Below are 12,212 nucleotides of genomic sequence, written 5' to 3'. Positions count from 1 at the left end.
TATGCGTGTATACATTTGTATATTTTATGTACCTTTATATACCTCTATTTATGGATGTACATCTTTGTATCCATAAATATGTACCTTCACATATTCTGTATATGCCTTTATATATATATTTGTCTATATACATATATATGTCCTTACACACACATGTATATACATATGTACTACTTTAAACATAACTTTCTCTCTGTACTTGGACTGTGAAAAGCTGCAAAGAATCTTTGCACGTGAATAAAAGTGCAGGCTGCTGGGAGACAGGCGCACGGGGCTGGCTCGGCGTGTGACACGCCACGGGGCCTGTCCCGTCTCTTGAGCTCTGTGATTTTATTGTAGAAGGGTTAGAAGCATTAGAATTCTAAAGGCACAGAATTTCCTGCAGGGCTCCAGCTCAATGCGACTCTTCCCACGGGGGACCCGTGACTTGGGGTGGCCCCTCGAGTGTCCCCAGGGGCCCCCCGTGGGGCACTCCTTGAGGTGGCTGTTGGGCATGGCCGTGGTGCCGGCATCGCTGACGCAGGCGACACCTGCTGGAAGGCCGTGCTCTGCAGCTGCAGGATCCCCCAGCTTCACCCTCTCTCCCACAGGAGGCGGCGGAGGCGGCGGAGGCGGCTACTACCCCAGTAACGACGGCTACGGGAACTCGCACGGTACGCCCAGCGCCTGTCCCCGTGGGCGGCGGGCGGGGCAGGGGGGGCACTTTCGGGCTCCTACGTGCCTTCCTCACCACCACCCCTCTCTGGGGGCTCGGGTGCCGGCGCCCTGTCTGCTGGTGTCGGCCTCCCGCACCCCGTCTGCCCCGGCCGTCTGCTCCCCGTCCACCTGCTCGGCGGGAGCCCAAGTGCTGCACACACGCACCTTCGTGCAGGAGCAAGGAAGCAGCAGCGGGCACTGACGCTCAGCGAGAGTGAGCAGCCAGCACCCCGGGGATCCGGTTGGGCAGCTCATGTCTTCCCAATGGGCGAGGGAAACGCTTCGGGCCCGGGGGGGGGGCGGGTACGCACGCTGCGAATCATTCTTGTTGACATGGGATTCGCACACGCATTCTGCTGGGGTCGGCTGTGCGTAGGTCACTGGACGGTCGTATAGATTGCAGAGTGACCATTCCAGTAAGTGTAGTGAAATCCAGTTACTGTATAATATAAAGAAATAGTGACACATGTAACTATAAAGATGTGATCGCATAGTCGCAACTATAAAGAAATAATCGCATAGTCGCTACTAGAAAGAAACAGTCACATCGTCGTCACCATAAAAAATGGTTACATAGTCGCAACTATAAAGTAGTTACATAGTTGAAACTGTAACAAAATCATTACAAGGTTGTAACCACACATAGTTACGTAGTCATAACCATAAAGAAAATGGTTGCATAGTTGTAACTATAAAGAGACAGTCACATAGTCGCAACTATGAAAACATAGTGACGACGTTTTTTTTCCTGGTGCTGACGACGTTTAAGGTTGAGTCTCTCGGCAGCTTTGAAGCGTGCACAGCAGTGTCATTACGTGCAGAAAGCAATATAGGGTCAGCCGTGGTCTCCAGGCTGCGTATTACAGCCCCGCCCAGCAATCAATCTACGGATTGATTTCAAAGCATTATGACGATGCTGACGACCCTTATTTGCTGTTCGCCATTGATTAAGAGCTTTGTACGTCTTGAAATGAATATGGTTTTTGGTTGAAACCAGCATGTGCGTGGAGCTTTTCCGAGGCGTGCAGCTGTCCTTGGAAGGCGGTCACGTTCCCTCCCTGACCTCTGGAGTGGGGGTTGCTACACCCGGTTGCATGCAATAAAGGTGAGCTTGATGCTCAGATAGTCCTCACTCGAAGGGCTGGACATGGGTCGGCATCTGCGTGGCCCCGTCCCCGTGACTGTGTCCCCATAGGGGGCACGAGGTCAGGAAGGACGAGAGAACCCGTGGAAGGTGATGGCTGAGTCGGTCAAGGACCATCTGCTTCCACCTCTGCGTGCTCATGCAATGCCCCCTCATGCAGGCGACATTTGTTTTAAGAGCCACGGCGCGTTTGGCTGGGAGACGCCCCGCATTGGTACAGCCCGGGAAAGGCCCGGCTCACGTGCGCCTCGCCCCCCACGCCCACGTCTGCGGGGCCTCTGCCTCCGCGCAGGACCCTCGGACGGCGTGTTCCTCTGTTCTTGGCCAGATTCACGAATTAGAGAGACGTGACTCGTCCCACTGTGCTCCGGGAGCCGTGAGACTTTCTACGCGTTTGCCTGGGAAATAATTCAGGTCTCTCGTCACTTGGGGACCGGCTCCCCGGGGGATAAAATCTCAGCCGTCAGGATTGTCTGTGATACTGGGGGCGAAACTCCCACAAAACGTGCCGTGTGGCGCTGGGCTGGGTGAGGCTGTGACTCAGCCAGCAGGTCAGCCCCGAGGCTGGGCTCAGGCGGCACTGGCTGAGTCTCCCGGTCCCTCCCTCCAGGTGACAGAACATGTCTGACATGTTTCCTTCTCATGTGGAATCTGTGCCGAGGGCGGGGACAGCCAAGCAAGGGCGTGTCCTGCGTCTGTGCCCCGTCCTGGTGACGGGGAAAAACATTTCACGCAATGTCTTTGGAGCTGGCTTTCCATGACCAGGTTTCTCGAAGAGCCATCGTTTGAGTGTGCTCGGGTTGACGTAGCAAAGTGACAAACTGGGCGGCTGAAACACCGGAGATTTATGTGTCCGAGATGCAGCTGTGGGCGGGGCCGGTCCCTCCCGGGTCTCTGTCCTGGACTTGTGGACGCCGTCCCCTCCCCGTGTCCTCACGTGGACCCTCTGTGCGTGTCTGTGTCTTCGTCCCCTCTTCTTATAAGGACACAGTCCTGTGGGATCAGGGCCCCCCTGGTGACCTCGTTATACCTTCACCCCTCTGTAAAGACCCATCTCCACATCCAGCCACGTTCTGAGGTCCTAGGGGTGAGGACCCCAACATACAAACTTGAAGGGCCACGATTAAGCCCCTTTACTGCCCATCGTCCTGTTGACAGAGGCGGTATGTTCACTTACCCCCCGACATGCAAGGAACCCCCGCCCAAACCATTCCACCTCGAACCCAGCGAAGTTGGCCCTGGGCTTTGTCAGGAGGAGATCACAGATGTTCCGCACGCCTTGCTGTCCGGACGTGGCAAGGCATTGCGGGCATTTCCGCTCTGTCCCTGGGTGAGGTGACGCTTTGGGCTGCGCTTCCGTCAGGCTCTGCCACGTTCTCTTCTGAGGGCACAGAAAGGGGGGCTGCGCTCAGGCCGAGTCGCACCCCACTGTCAGCTGGCGGACATTCGACGTGGCCTGGTGTGTGCGTGCTCTCGAGGCCATGAGCAGGGCCTTTCTCGTGGGGACCATCCCTCGCTTTCGCACGGGGACACAGTCGAGGCCTCTACAGCCTTGTTCGGCCTCCCGGTGTCGGCTTGGGCTCCCCGGGGTGCCCTCGCCTGACCTCACCTGAGTCCCTGGGCATGAATGTCCACTTCACATGCTGTTTCTGTCCCGCAGGAGGAGGGCGCTATAGACCCAACTCCGGTGGATATGGTCACGGTAAAGCGGTTCTTTCTTAGAGGCCGTGTGAGCAGCATGTGTCCCGCTGGACAACTAATTGCCATGTGGCCGCCGCGGGGAGCTTGTCCTGTGTCCTGCATGCTGACTAACTGACCGCGGGGCTTCCCGTGTGTGTCCTCGTCGGCCACCGAGGCTGGAGGTGGCATGCGGCATGTGCTCAGGCCTTGCTGTCTTGAAAGGCACTATGACCTGTTTACAGGTGTCATTGGGTGTGTATGGGCACACACAGCTGTGTATGTGTGCACACGTGTGTGTCTGTGTGCATAGATACACACATGGGTGCCCATGTGTTCATGTGTATGCATGCGCATGTGGTGTGCCAACACCTGTTCACACATGCCTGTGATTGTACGTGCACGTATGTGTGTGCATACACGTGCACATGTATTTTATGTGCTGGCATGCATGCATGTACTCGTGCACACATATGTGCGAAGTTTGTGTACATGCCACGCACACAAAAATGCACGTGTGCATTGCATGTGTGTGGAGGCGTGAACGCGTGTGTGTCTGTTCCCATGTGCAAACGTGGTCGCTTGTGTTTGTGCCTGCATGTGTGTGCACGTGTGTGCATATATGTGCATGTAGCCGTGGGCTTGTGCGCATTGCACTTCTGTGCACACGTGTGTATATTCAGTGACCCCGGACGTAAAAGCACCTTCCCGGCCCCCATCACCCTCCTCGCCATGACGGGCGTGTCCACAGCCCGCCTCCTGCCTGCTGAGCCCCGTCCGTCCCGCGGGTGCTAAGCTCCGTGGGAACCCGCGTGTGTGTGCTGTGCTGATGGCTGCACCCCCCACCCCAGTGGGGCACCCACACGCCCTGCGGGATCCCTGTCTGACTCTGTGCTTGTCCCCGACAGGTGGAGGCGGGTACACGACCTACGGCGACCCTCACGGTAACTGACGCCAGCGTCCCACCCCGTCTCTGCGTCCCGAGGGGGTGGGCGGGGCCGTGGAGGCTGTGCCACTCGCTGTGGGGCCCACCGCTGCCTCGGGGCACGCGCCGACGGTGCCTCTGCACGGGGGTCCTGGGCAAGGCGTCTGCCGTCCGGGCGGGACCAGCTCCGTGGGCTCGGGGAAGGAGAGCCGAGTGTGGACCTGAGGCCGACGGCCCCTCGTGGCCACGGAGCGGAGCTGGGGTCTGGGACGTGCCGTGGGGGCAGCGTCACCCCCATTTCAGTGACCAGTGCTCACGTGAAGCCAAGAAGGACAGGAGGAAGGAAGTTCCGTCTGAGAGGAACCCCCCAGTATAGTGCCAGCTCCTGTGTGGGTCACAGAACGCAGGGGACAGCTCCGCTGGGGACTTGGCTCACGCGATGCGGGGAGTTTGTGTCCCTGCCTCTTAGCAAAGTGGCAGCTCCATTAAAGATGAGAGAAGCCGGTCTGCCCAGGCGGAGGGTGACCGTGATGCAGGGAAAAGCGAGGGACCGGAGTGGCGTCCAGCCTGTGCCCCGGCAGCGTCTCAGCATCGCTGTCTGCGGGGCGTCTGATTCCCCGGAGACGCTGTGGCTTCTCGGGTTCTCTAGGGCAGAAGCTGGAGGTGGGAGGGGTGAACACGACACCAAAGTCTGGCTCTGACACGTGGTCGGATGGCACATTCGGGGTCTCGTAGCCAGACGCGGGGAGGCAGCCCCGGAGGTGACCGGAGCTGCATTAGGGTGTGGGCGCCGGGGCTGGACAGACGGGGTGAGCGTCGAGGGCCGTGCGCTGTTCACGCCGGACGGGAGACACGAGAACGCACGTGGGTGGGCCGCGCGGTAACTAGACTCCGCGGGTCACAGCGGCCGTAAAGGGCGACCGTGCCTCAGGACGATGGTCGTGGGACTCGGCCACCGGCTCAAATCGGCCCCAGCTCTCGACGGGAGACGCTGCCGGGCCACGTGGCAGAGGGCGTGGTGCAGGGGTGCAGGGGTGCGGGGCCTGCCAGGCGGAGGGCGGGGGGCCCGTCACCGTCCCATGGGGGAGCAGGGTCTCGCGGCTCCAACCCACCCGGGAGCCTGGTTCTCAGAGGGTGGGTCACCCGCGGCACGCGGCCCGGTCCCTTCACACAGCGTTTTGCTAAGAAAGCACATTGGTGCCTAACGGGCGCCTGTGTCCGCAGCCCCGCTGGCTCTGCATGTCCCATGCGACCACGTGTCGGCGCTGTCTCCGTGCCTTTAGGCCGACATCGTTTTGGGGGGGCACGAGTCCACTCCACGTCTGGAAGGGGGCGCATCCATGCAACAGAGCGCGTTTTTAAAAAACCGCATTCGGCGTCTCTGCTGAGCGAAGCTCCGCCCTGGAGGCGCTGGGCGTCCGGGGCTCATCAGCTTAACATGGGGCAAAAAGCAAGAATCATTTCTGCGAGGCCGACTCTTTAGTTCAGCCTGTTTTCTGTGGCTCCGGGGTGGGGGGTGACACGCGGTGGCGCTTCCTTCTGTTGAGCAGCTGGCCCTCCCACCGGCCGCCTCTCCTCAGCCGACCTTGCTGTTCTTGACTCTTGCAGGCAACACGGTGGCGAAGATCGTCTCCCCGATTGTATCGGTCGTGGTGGTCACGCTGGTGGGGGCCGCGGTCAGCTATTTCCAACGCAACAGGAGGAGAAATTGTTTTAGGACCCACGGCAAGTTGTGCTCTAAATATTTCGCCTCCCCCTGGTTATACACCCCGATAAAGTGATAAAGACACTTTGTGGGATCCTGACCCTGCCGTGGAGCCGCTTGCATCATGAGGGGATTTTGGGTCCGGGCTTTGGGAGGAACACGGAGGAACCTCACAGAAACCAATGCACGTGTTTCGACAGGATGTGGTCGCCCTTCCGCTCATTTTTAAAGCAGTTTCCTGATCTGCACGGTTGGGTTTAACGGCCCTAGAGCTGCAATCATTAACGTCGCTTGCAGCATGATGAGCGGGGGGCTGAGGGGGGTGCGTTCAGCTAGGCCAACACGGGTTTGTTTCCGTTGGTTTACGGCGACGTTTTCATCACGAGGGACTCGGGGGGAATATTGGGGTCGACCTTGAAATGTCTCCAGCCATCTCCCAAAAGGAAAACTGAAAAGCACTGGATCGTGAATCTTTCTGTCTAGTTTGCAGGCCTCAGGAGACGCTTCGGGGGGGCCACCGTGGGTTTATGGTTCCATTTCGGGGGTCCAGCCTCCCCGGTTTGGATAGTCACCCCCCATTATCCATCCTTGGGTGCATGCATCCTGGCTGCTCATGCGTGAATTTCCTAAAGACCTCTCCAGAGGCGGGGACAGACGACGTGTTCCAGCCACAACGGCAGCTGGAAACTCGGGGTGTCCCCAGGCTTGGTCCTGAGTCCAGGCCTGCATCGCTCTGCGGTTTGGGGGGGCTGGGCCCACACGTCCCCTGTGGTGGGCGCAGGGAGCTGTCAAACAGAGCACTCTTCTGATGCTGTTTCTTTAAAGAATTCACGCAACTTCAAAATCATAAACCTGCCGTGGCCTCCCTCTGCCGGTGGGTGCCGTGGCCTCCCTCTGCTGGTGGGTGCCGTGGCCTCCCTCTGCTGCTGGGTGCCGTGGCCTCCCTCTGCTGGTGGGTGGCTGGTACTGACCAAGCACCCTGGCGGCCAAGGCTCGGTCTCCATCACACCTGAGCTCGAGAGTTTATAAGAGAAGAGAATGAGAAACATGATAACCATAATGATTCGCTGGCCAAGTACAGCCTGCAAGCTGGACCCTGTTCCTGTAAATAAAGTTTTATTGGAACTGGGGGCCGGGTTTCGGGCGACACAGCCATACACGCGAAAGGCGTTCACGCAGACTTTAGCGCTTGAGGCGTGGAGAGGTCCTGGGTTCACGCAGGGTGTTCCAAACCGTAAACACGCAGCCAACGGTCGGAACAACAAAAAAGGGGACATCGCTTTGCGACCCGCCCCAGAGTGTGTGTCTCTCAGCTGTGACGTTTCTCTCGCGATCTTTCCTCACAGAACCGGAGAACGTGTGAGCGGCCCGGGGCCCAGCGACCCCTCTGAGCCACGTCCGGCCCAGACGGGAGCCCCACGCGTCACTCCTGCGGAACGTCCCCTCGTCCCTTGGCGTAACTCAGCTCCTCAAACTGCCTTCTCTCCCGTGGGGAACCCGTGAGCCGCCCCGCGGAGCATCCCCGAGCCGCTGGGTGACAAGAACGACGTCGTTGGACCCGGGGTGCTCGCGAGCTGGCCTGGCTCGCTGCTTTGGTCGTGGCTCTGTGCAGAGAGACTCGGACTGTGTTCTGAGCCCTGAATCTACCTCCTGGCCTCGACGGCTTTGTCCTGAGCACAGTGGCCACGGAATGGCCCAGCAGCCTGCGGGGTGGGGGTGGGGGGATAGTGAGCATCTCCTGGGGCTGGAAAGAAGCCGCTGGGGTCTTTCGAACTGGCGTCGCTCAGCAGCGTGGCGGACGCCACGTCCTCCACGAATGTCACCCGTCGACGCTTTCCGTACGCCTTCCGGCCTTCTGCACCGTGCACGCGCCAGTTTATTCCCTGGCTTTATTCTCTGCGTCTGTACCGCCTGGAACACTTGGCCTCTGCACGCGCCTAAACGTTCCAGTAGCTTTTTGCTTTTTCTTTCGGTCACACTTTGGGAGACAGGAAAGGGACGGGGTGGGGACACCGGAAGCCCTCGGTCGGCGACGACGCTTTCTGGCTTCGCTATAAACATGGCACGAAAGACGAAAGACGAGGAGGTGTGTCGGGACGTGCGGGGCCCCATCCCGACTCCGCGCGCCCGGGCTCCGCGGACACAGCCGTTCGCGAACGGCCCGGGGAAGGGTGGCCGTCGAGCAGCCCGGTCGGCTCTGAGCTCGGGCCGCGCCTCCCGCGTCAGCCTCGGGGCCCCGCGACGCCTCCCGCCTCGGAGACCGACGGAGTCCCACGCCCCCGGGCGGCGTCCGCGTCCGAGTGTGAGACGCTTGCTCGAAACGGCCCCGCACACGCCCCCAGGTACACGTCACGTCTCCACGTAGGTGCAATGGAAGCGTTTTAACAGGTCCATTCGTTCGCTGTCTGTAACTGTCGTCGACGACGGCTCATCCATTAAAATAAAGGTAAAAGGAAACAATCGGCTTTGGGCACCTCGTTCTCCTTTCTTTATTCCTCAGGTAAAACTGTGGTGCAGCCGTGGACAGTGGGGTCGAACCGTGGAGCTATGGGACCCCGCACGGCCCCGGGAACCGCTTTCCTGGCTCGGCTGCGTGTCATCTGGGCACGTGTGGCCGGCTGAGCGGTCTCCTCACAGAGCACGTCTGAGAACCAGCAGGGCCCTTCTATTCCTCAAAGGAAAAAAAAATATATATATATGTTTTTCATCAGTATCACCTGGAACAAGACGAATTCTGATGCTGTGACGCAAATATAGTTAGAGGGTCATGGGCCATAAGAATCAGCCAGACAGCAAGAGGACAGAGAGGCTGAGGATGTCACCAAAACCAAGCACTTATGCCCTAACAAAGGACAGCTTTGTCCCCCAAGGGTGACTGGCTACGGGCAGGTCTTCCCAGCCGTAAGAAAAGGCGAATTAGCTTCAGGCTGATTTAGTTCAGAGTCCTACAGTTGGTAGGTCAACTCACACACACACACACACACACACACACACACACACACACACACACACACACACACACACTCAGACACACACACACACGCCGTGTTATTTAATAGATTGCTATGGGTAGAATCCTGTTCCCCTCCCAAGGTCGTAACCTGGCACCCTGACCCCCAACGTCGCAGGATGGGGCCTCCCGCAAAATGGGGTCTTCGCAGTTGTAATTGGTTACGATAAGGTCACCCTGGAGAAAGCTGGGCCCTCATCCAATAGGACAGGTGTCTTCAAACGAGTGGACAGTTAGACCAGGCCATGCACACAGGGCAAATATCACGTAGGTATCGGAGGGAGGCAGCCATAAGCCAAGGAGCCAGCAAAGCTGGGGAGAAGCCTGGGACAGACCGCCCCCCACGCTGTCACCTCCAGAGGGAGTGTGGCCCCCGTGACACCTTCATCTCAGCCGTGTAACCCCCCAGGACAGACAGAGAACACGTGTCTTTCATTTAAGTCACACACCCAGCTTTGGGGACTGTCTTACAGCCGGCCGAAAACACTCGCTGTTCGTGAATACACTTTGGGCGCGTGCCTTTTCCTCGAGGTGGAAATAAGTGGCGGGAAATGCACTGAGCTCGCCTGCGGAGGTGACGTGCCAGGCTGTCCGCCCCGAGCATCCTGTCTCCACCCCGTGCATGAACCGTGCTGGGCCTGGGGTCTCGGCCCAGCTGCCGGGAGGTCGTGCTCATGTGACAGCTGTGGCTGGCGGCTGGCTGCCCACCTTTCAGGAACTGTTCAGAAGATGCCCTTCGCCGTGGGAGAATGGTCAGCGATCAGCAGTGCTTCTCGGACACGTGCCGTGTCACCTCGGTCCGGCGTGGCATCAGCAAAGGCTGAACCCAGAGAAACGGGAGACTCTTGGGTGCCCCGGGCCAGGAGGCGGGCAAAAGGGGAGAGACCTCCAGTTATCAGACGGGGTTTGAGGTACTGCACGGCGGTCACACTGTGTCGTGTACTTGCAAGTTGCTAAGACAGTAAATCTTAAGCGTTCTCAGCACGAAACAAACAAATGACAACTATGTGACACGGTGGACAGCGCATACGTGTATCAAATCGTCCTTAAACGGATACAATGTTACACGGCGGTTGCATCTTTATAAAGCTGGAAGTAACAGAGCGCTCCAGAACCGTGGATGAACTGTTCAGGGCCGTGGGAACGTCCTCCTGTTTCTCTACATGGTAAATTTGTTCCAAATTTAATATTCAGTGATAATTCTCTCACTGTATATATATAGATATATGTATATATTCATACATATGTATAAAATGAATATATGCATGTACTTTTTGGCGCTGTTCACTATTGATTATGTTTCTGCTGACAGTTTGCAATCTGACTTGCAAATTGTGTTTGGGTGGGTTTTTTTTTTTTTTTTTTTTTGCATTGCAAAAAAACTTGGTCATTTTGGAGGCTTTTTAGGAGGATGTGTATGCGCATCTGTTCCCGTGCCTTTTCTCAGACACTCTGCTGTGGATTTGCTTGCCTTTTCTTGCGGAGATGTTGAAGTGTCCTTTTTGTGAGCACGTAAGTCGGTTTGTCCTCAACTCCTGTGAGTCACGTCAGGTCATTTCAGGTTTCTGATGGCTTGGTCTCCAGTCTCGAGGTCCGGCCTTGTCTGCCCGTACAGAAACAGAAGCCTGAGCTGCATCCTCAGCCGGGGTTTTCCGAAATCCTATTTGTTTATTAAGTTCGCTCTCAATGTGCATCCTTCGGCTTCTTATAAAAGCAGCTCTCTGCGTGCCACGGACGTGGCAGTGACTGTGCACGCCAGGTTTGATGTCCGTCTCTGTCTCTCCGTCTTACGTGAGACAACCGTTCCTTCATGTCACAGGCTGTTTTTTCCTTTTAGTTTTTTTTTTTTTTTTTTTTGGACTAATGTGCTGAAATGCCTGTGGCTCGGCAGATGGGTTTCAGATCTCGTCAAACGGTGTTTTCCTACCGAGTCTTTCAAAATAGCGATCGAACGTCTTCTCTCGGGCGAGGCGCAGATGGGACTCTGCTCATTCTGACAGCTCGTCTTCAGCCTTCGAAAGGCAGCCGCAGCCGCAGCGGCAAAGCGTGCGAGTCTCTTCTCCCAAATTCCTGCTGGGGACCCAGCGACCTTCCCAGCACCCGCTCATCTGTGTTCACGGAGCCCTTGCTGTTCTTGTCGTTGATGTTTTCAATGAAGCTCGTGCGGAAACACACTTCAGGAAGTCATCGGAATCTAATAAGTGCCCCGTCCACACCGGCAGCCCTGGCTTCATTTTCAGGCAAATTATTCCATCTTCTCCCTCACACGCTGACGACGAGGCTGCTTGTCCATCCCTTCGTTGAAAAGGGCTCGAGAGAGGCGTGTCCACTCACCGTGCTGCTGTGGGACGCAGAACGGGCGGAGTTTTCATAGGAGAGCCACTCTCTGTGTTAAATGGGGTTATTTGTCGAAGACCCAGATTTGGGGACAGGCCTGTGATGTGAGCAACGGCTCCATCCACAGCCTTGCAGCTCGGCCCGAGGGCAGGTGCCCCGTGAAGATGCCTCGGAGGCCTCTTGACACGTGTGCAAAGCCTATGTCACCCCACTCCCTCCCCCCCACCCACGGGCGGTTGTCACGATGCTTCCTCGATGCTTCTGCTCTTTGGGAAGCCTGATGAGCGAGGGGTGGTGTCTGAATCCAGGTATCGCTTGTGTACGGTCCTGGGTTTTATTTCATGTGATGACCTCTCCGTGCAAAGGAAAGGAGCCCTCGGACCCACGGGGAGGCAGAAACGGAAAGGCATGTTGTCTCCGTGAGCGATGCTCCCGTGCCGTCTGGGGATTCCAGTGACTTCTGTGTAAGGAGAAACACATACGGCTGAAAAAGATACACGTATACCATGTGTACGTTACAGGTGTAACTATGTACAACATCTATATATTTAAATATATAGGAACGCATTATATTTCGCGGGAGAATGACATTCTGCTCAAAATAGAAGGTAGAAATATATCATGCTTCACGGGCGGTCGGGCTCAGAGGTTCAGCAAGTTCCTTTTCTTGGTCAGTATACCACTCTTAGGTCCTAGAGTCTTAGAAATCTTTGAAAAC

The sequence above is a fragment of the Pteropus vampyrus genome, unplaced genomic scaffold (assembly GCF_000151845.1).
Source record: "Pteropus vampyrus isolate Shadow unplaced genomic scaffold, Pvam_2.0 Scaffold521, whole genome shotgun sequence".
Lineage (NCBI taxonomy): Eukaryota > Metazoa > Chordata > Mammalia > Chiroptera > Pteropodidae > Pteropus > Pteropus vampyrus.
The sequence above is the reverse complement of the archived record's forward strand: the minus strand, read 5'-3'. Positions refer to the sequence as shown.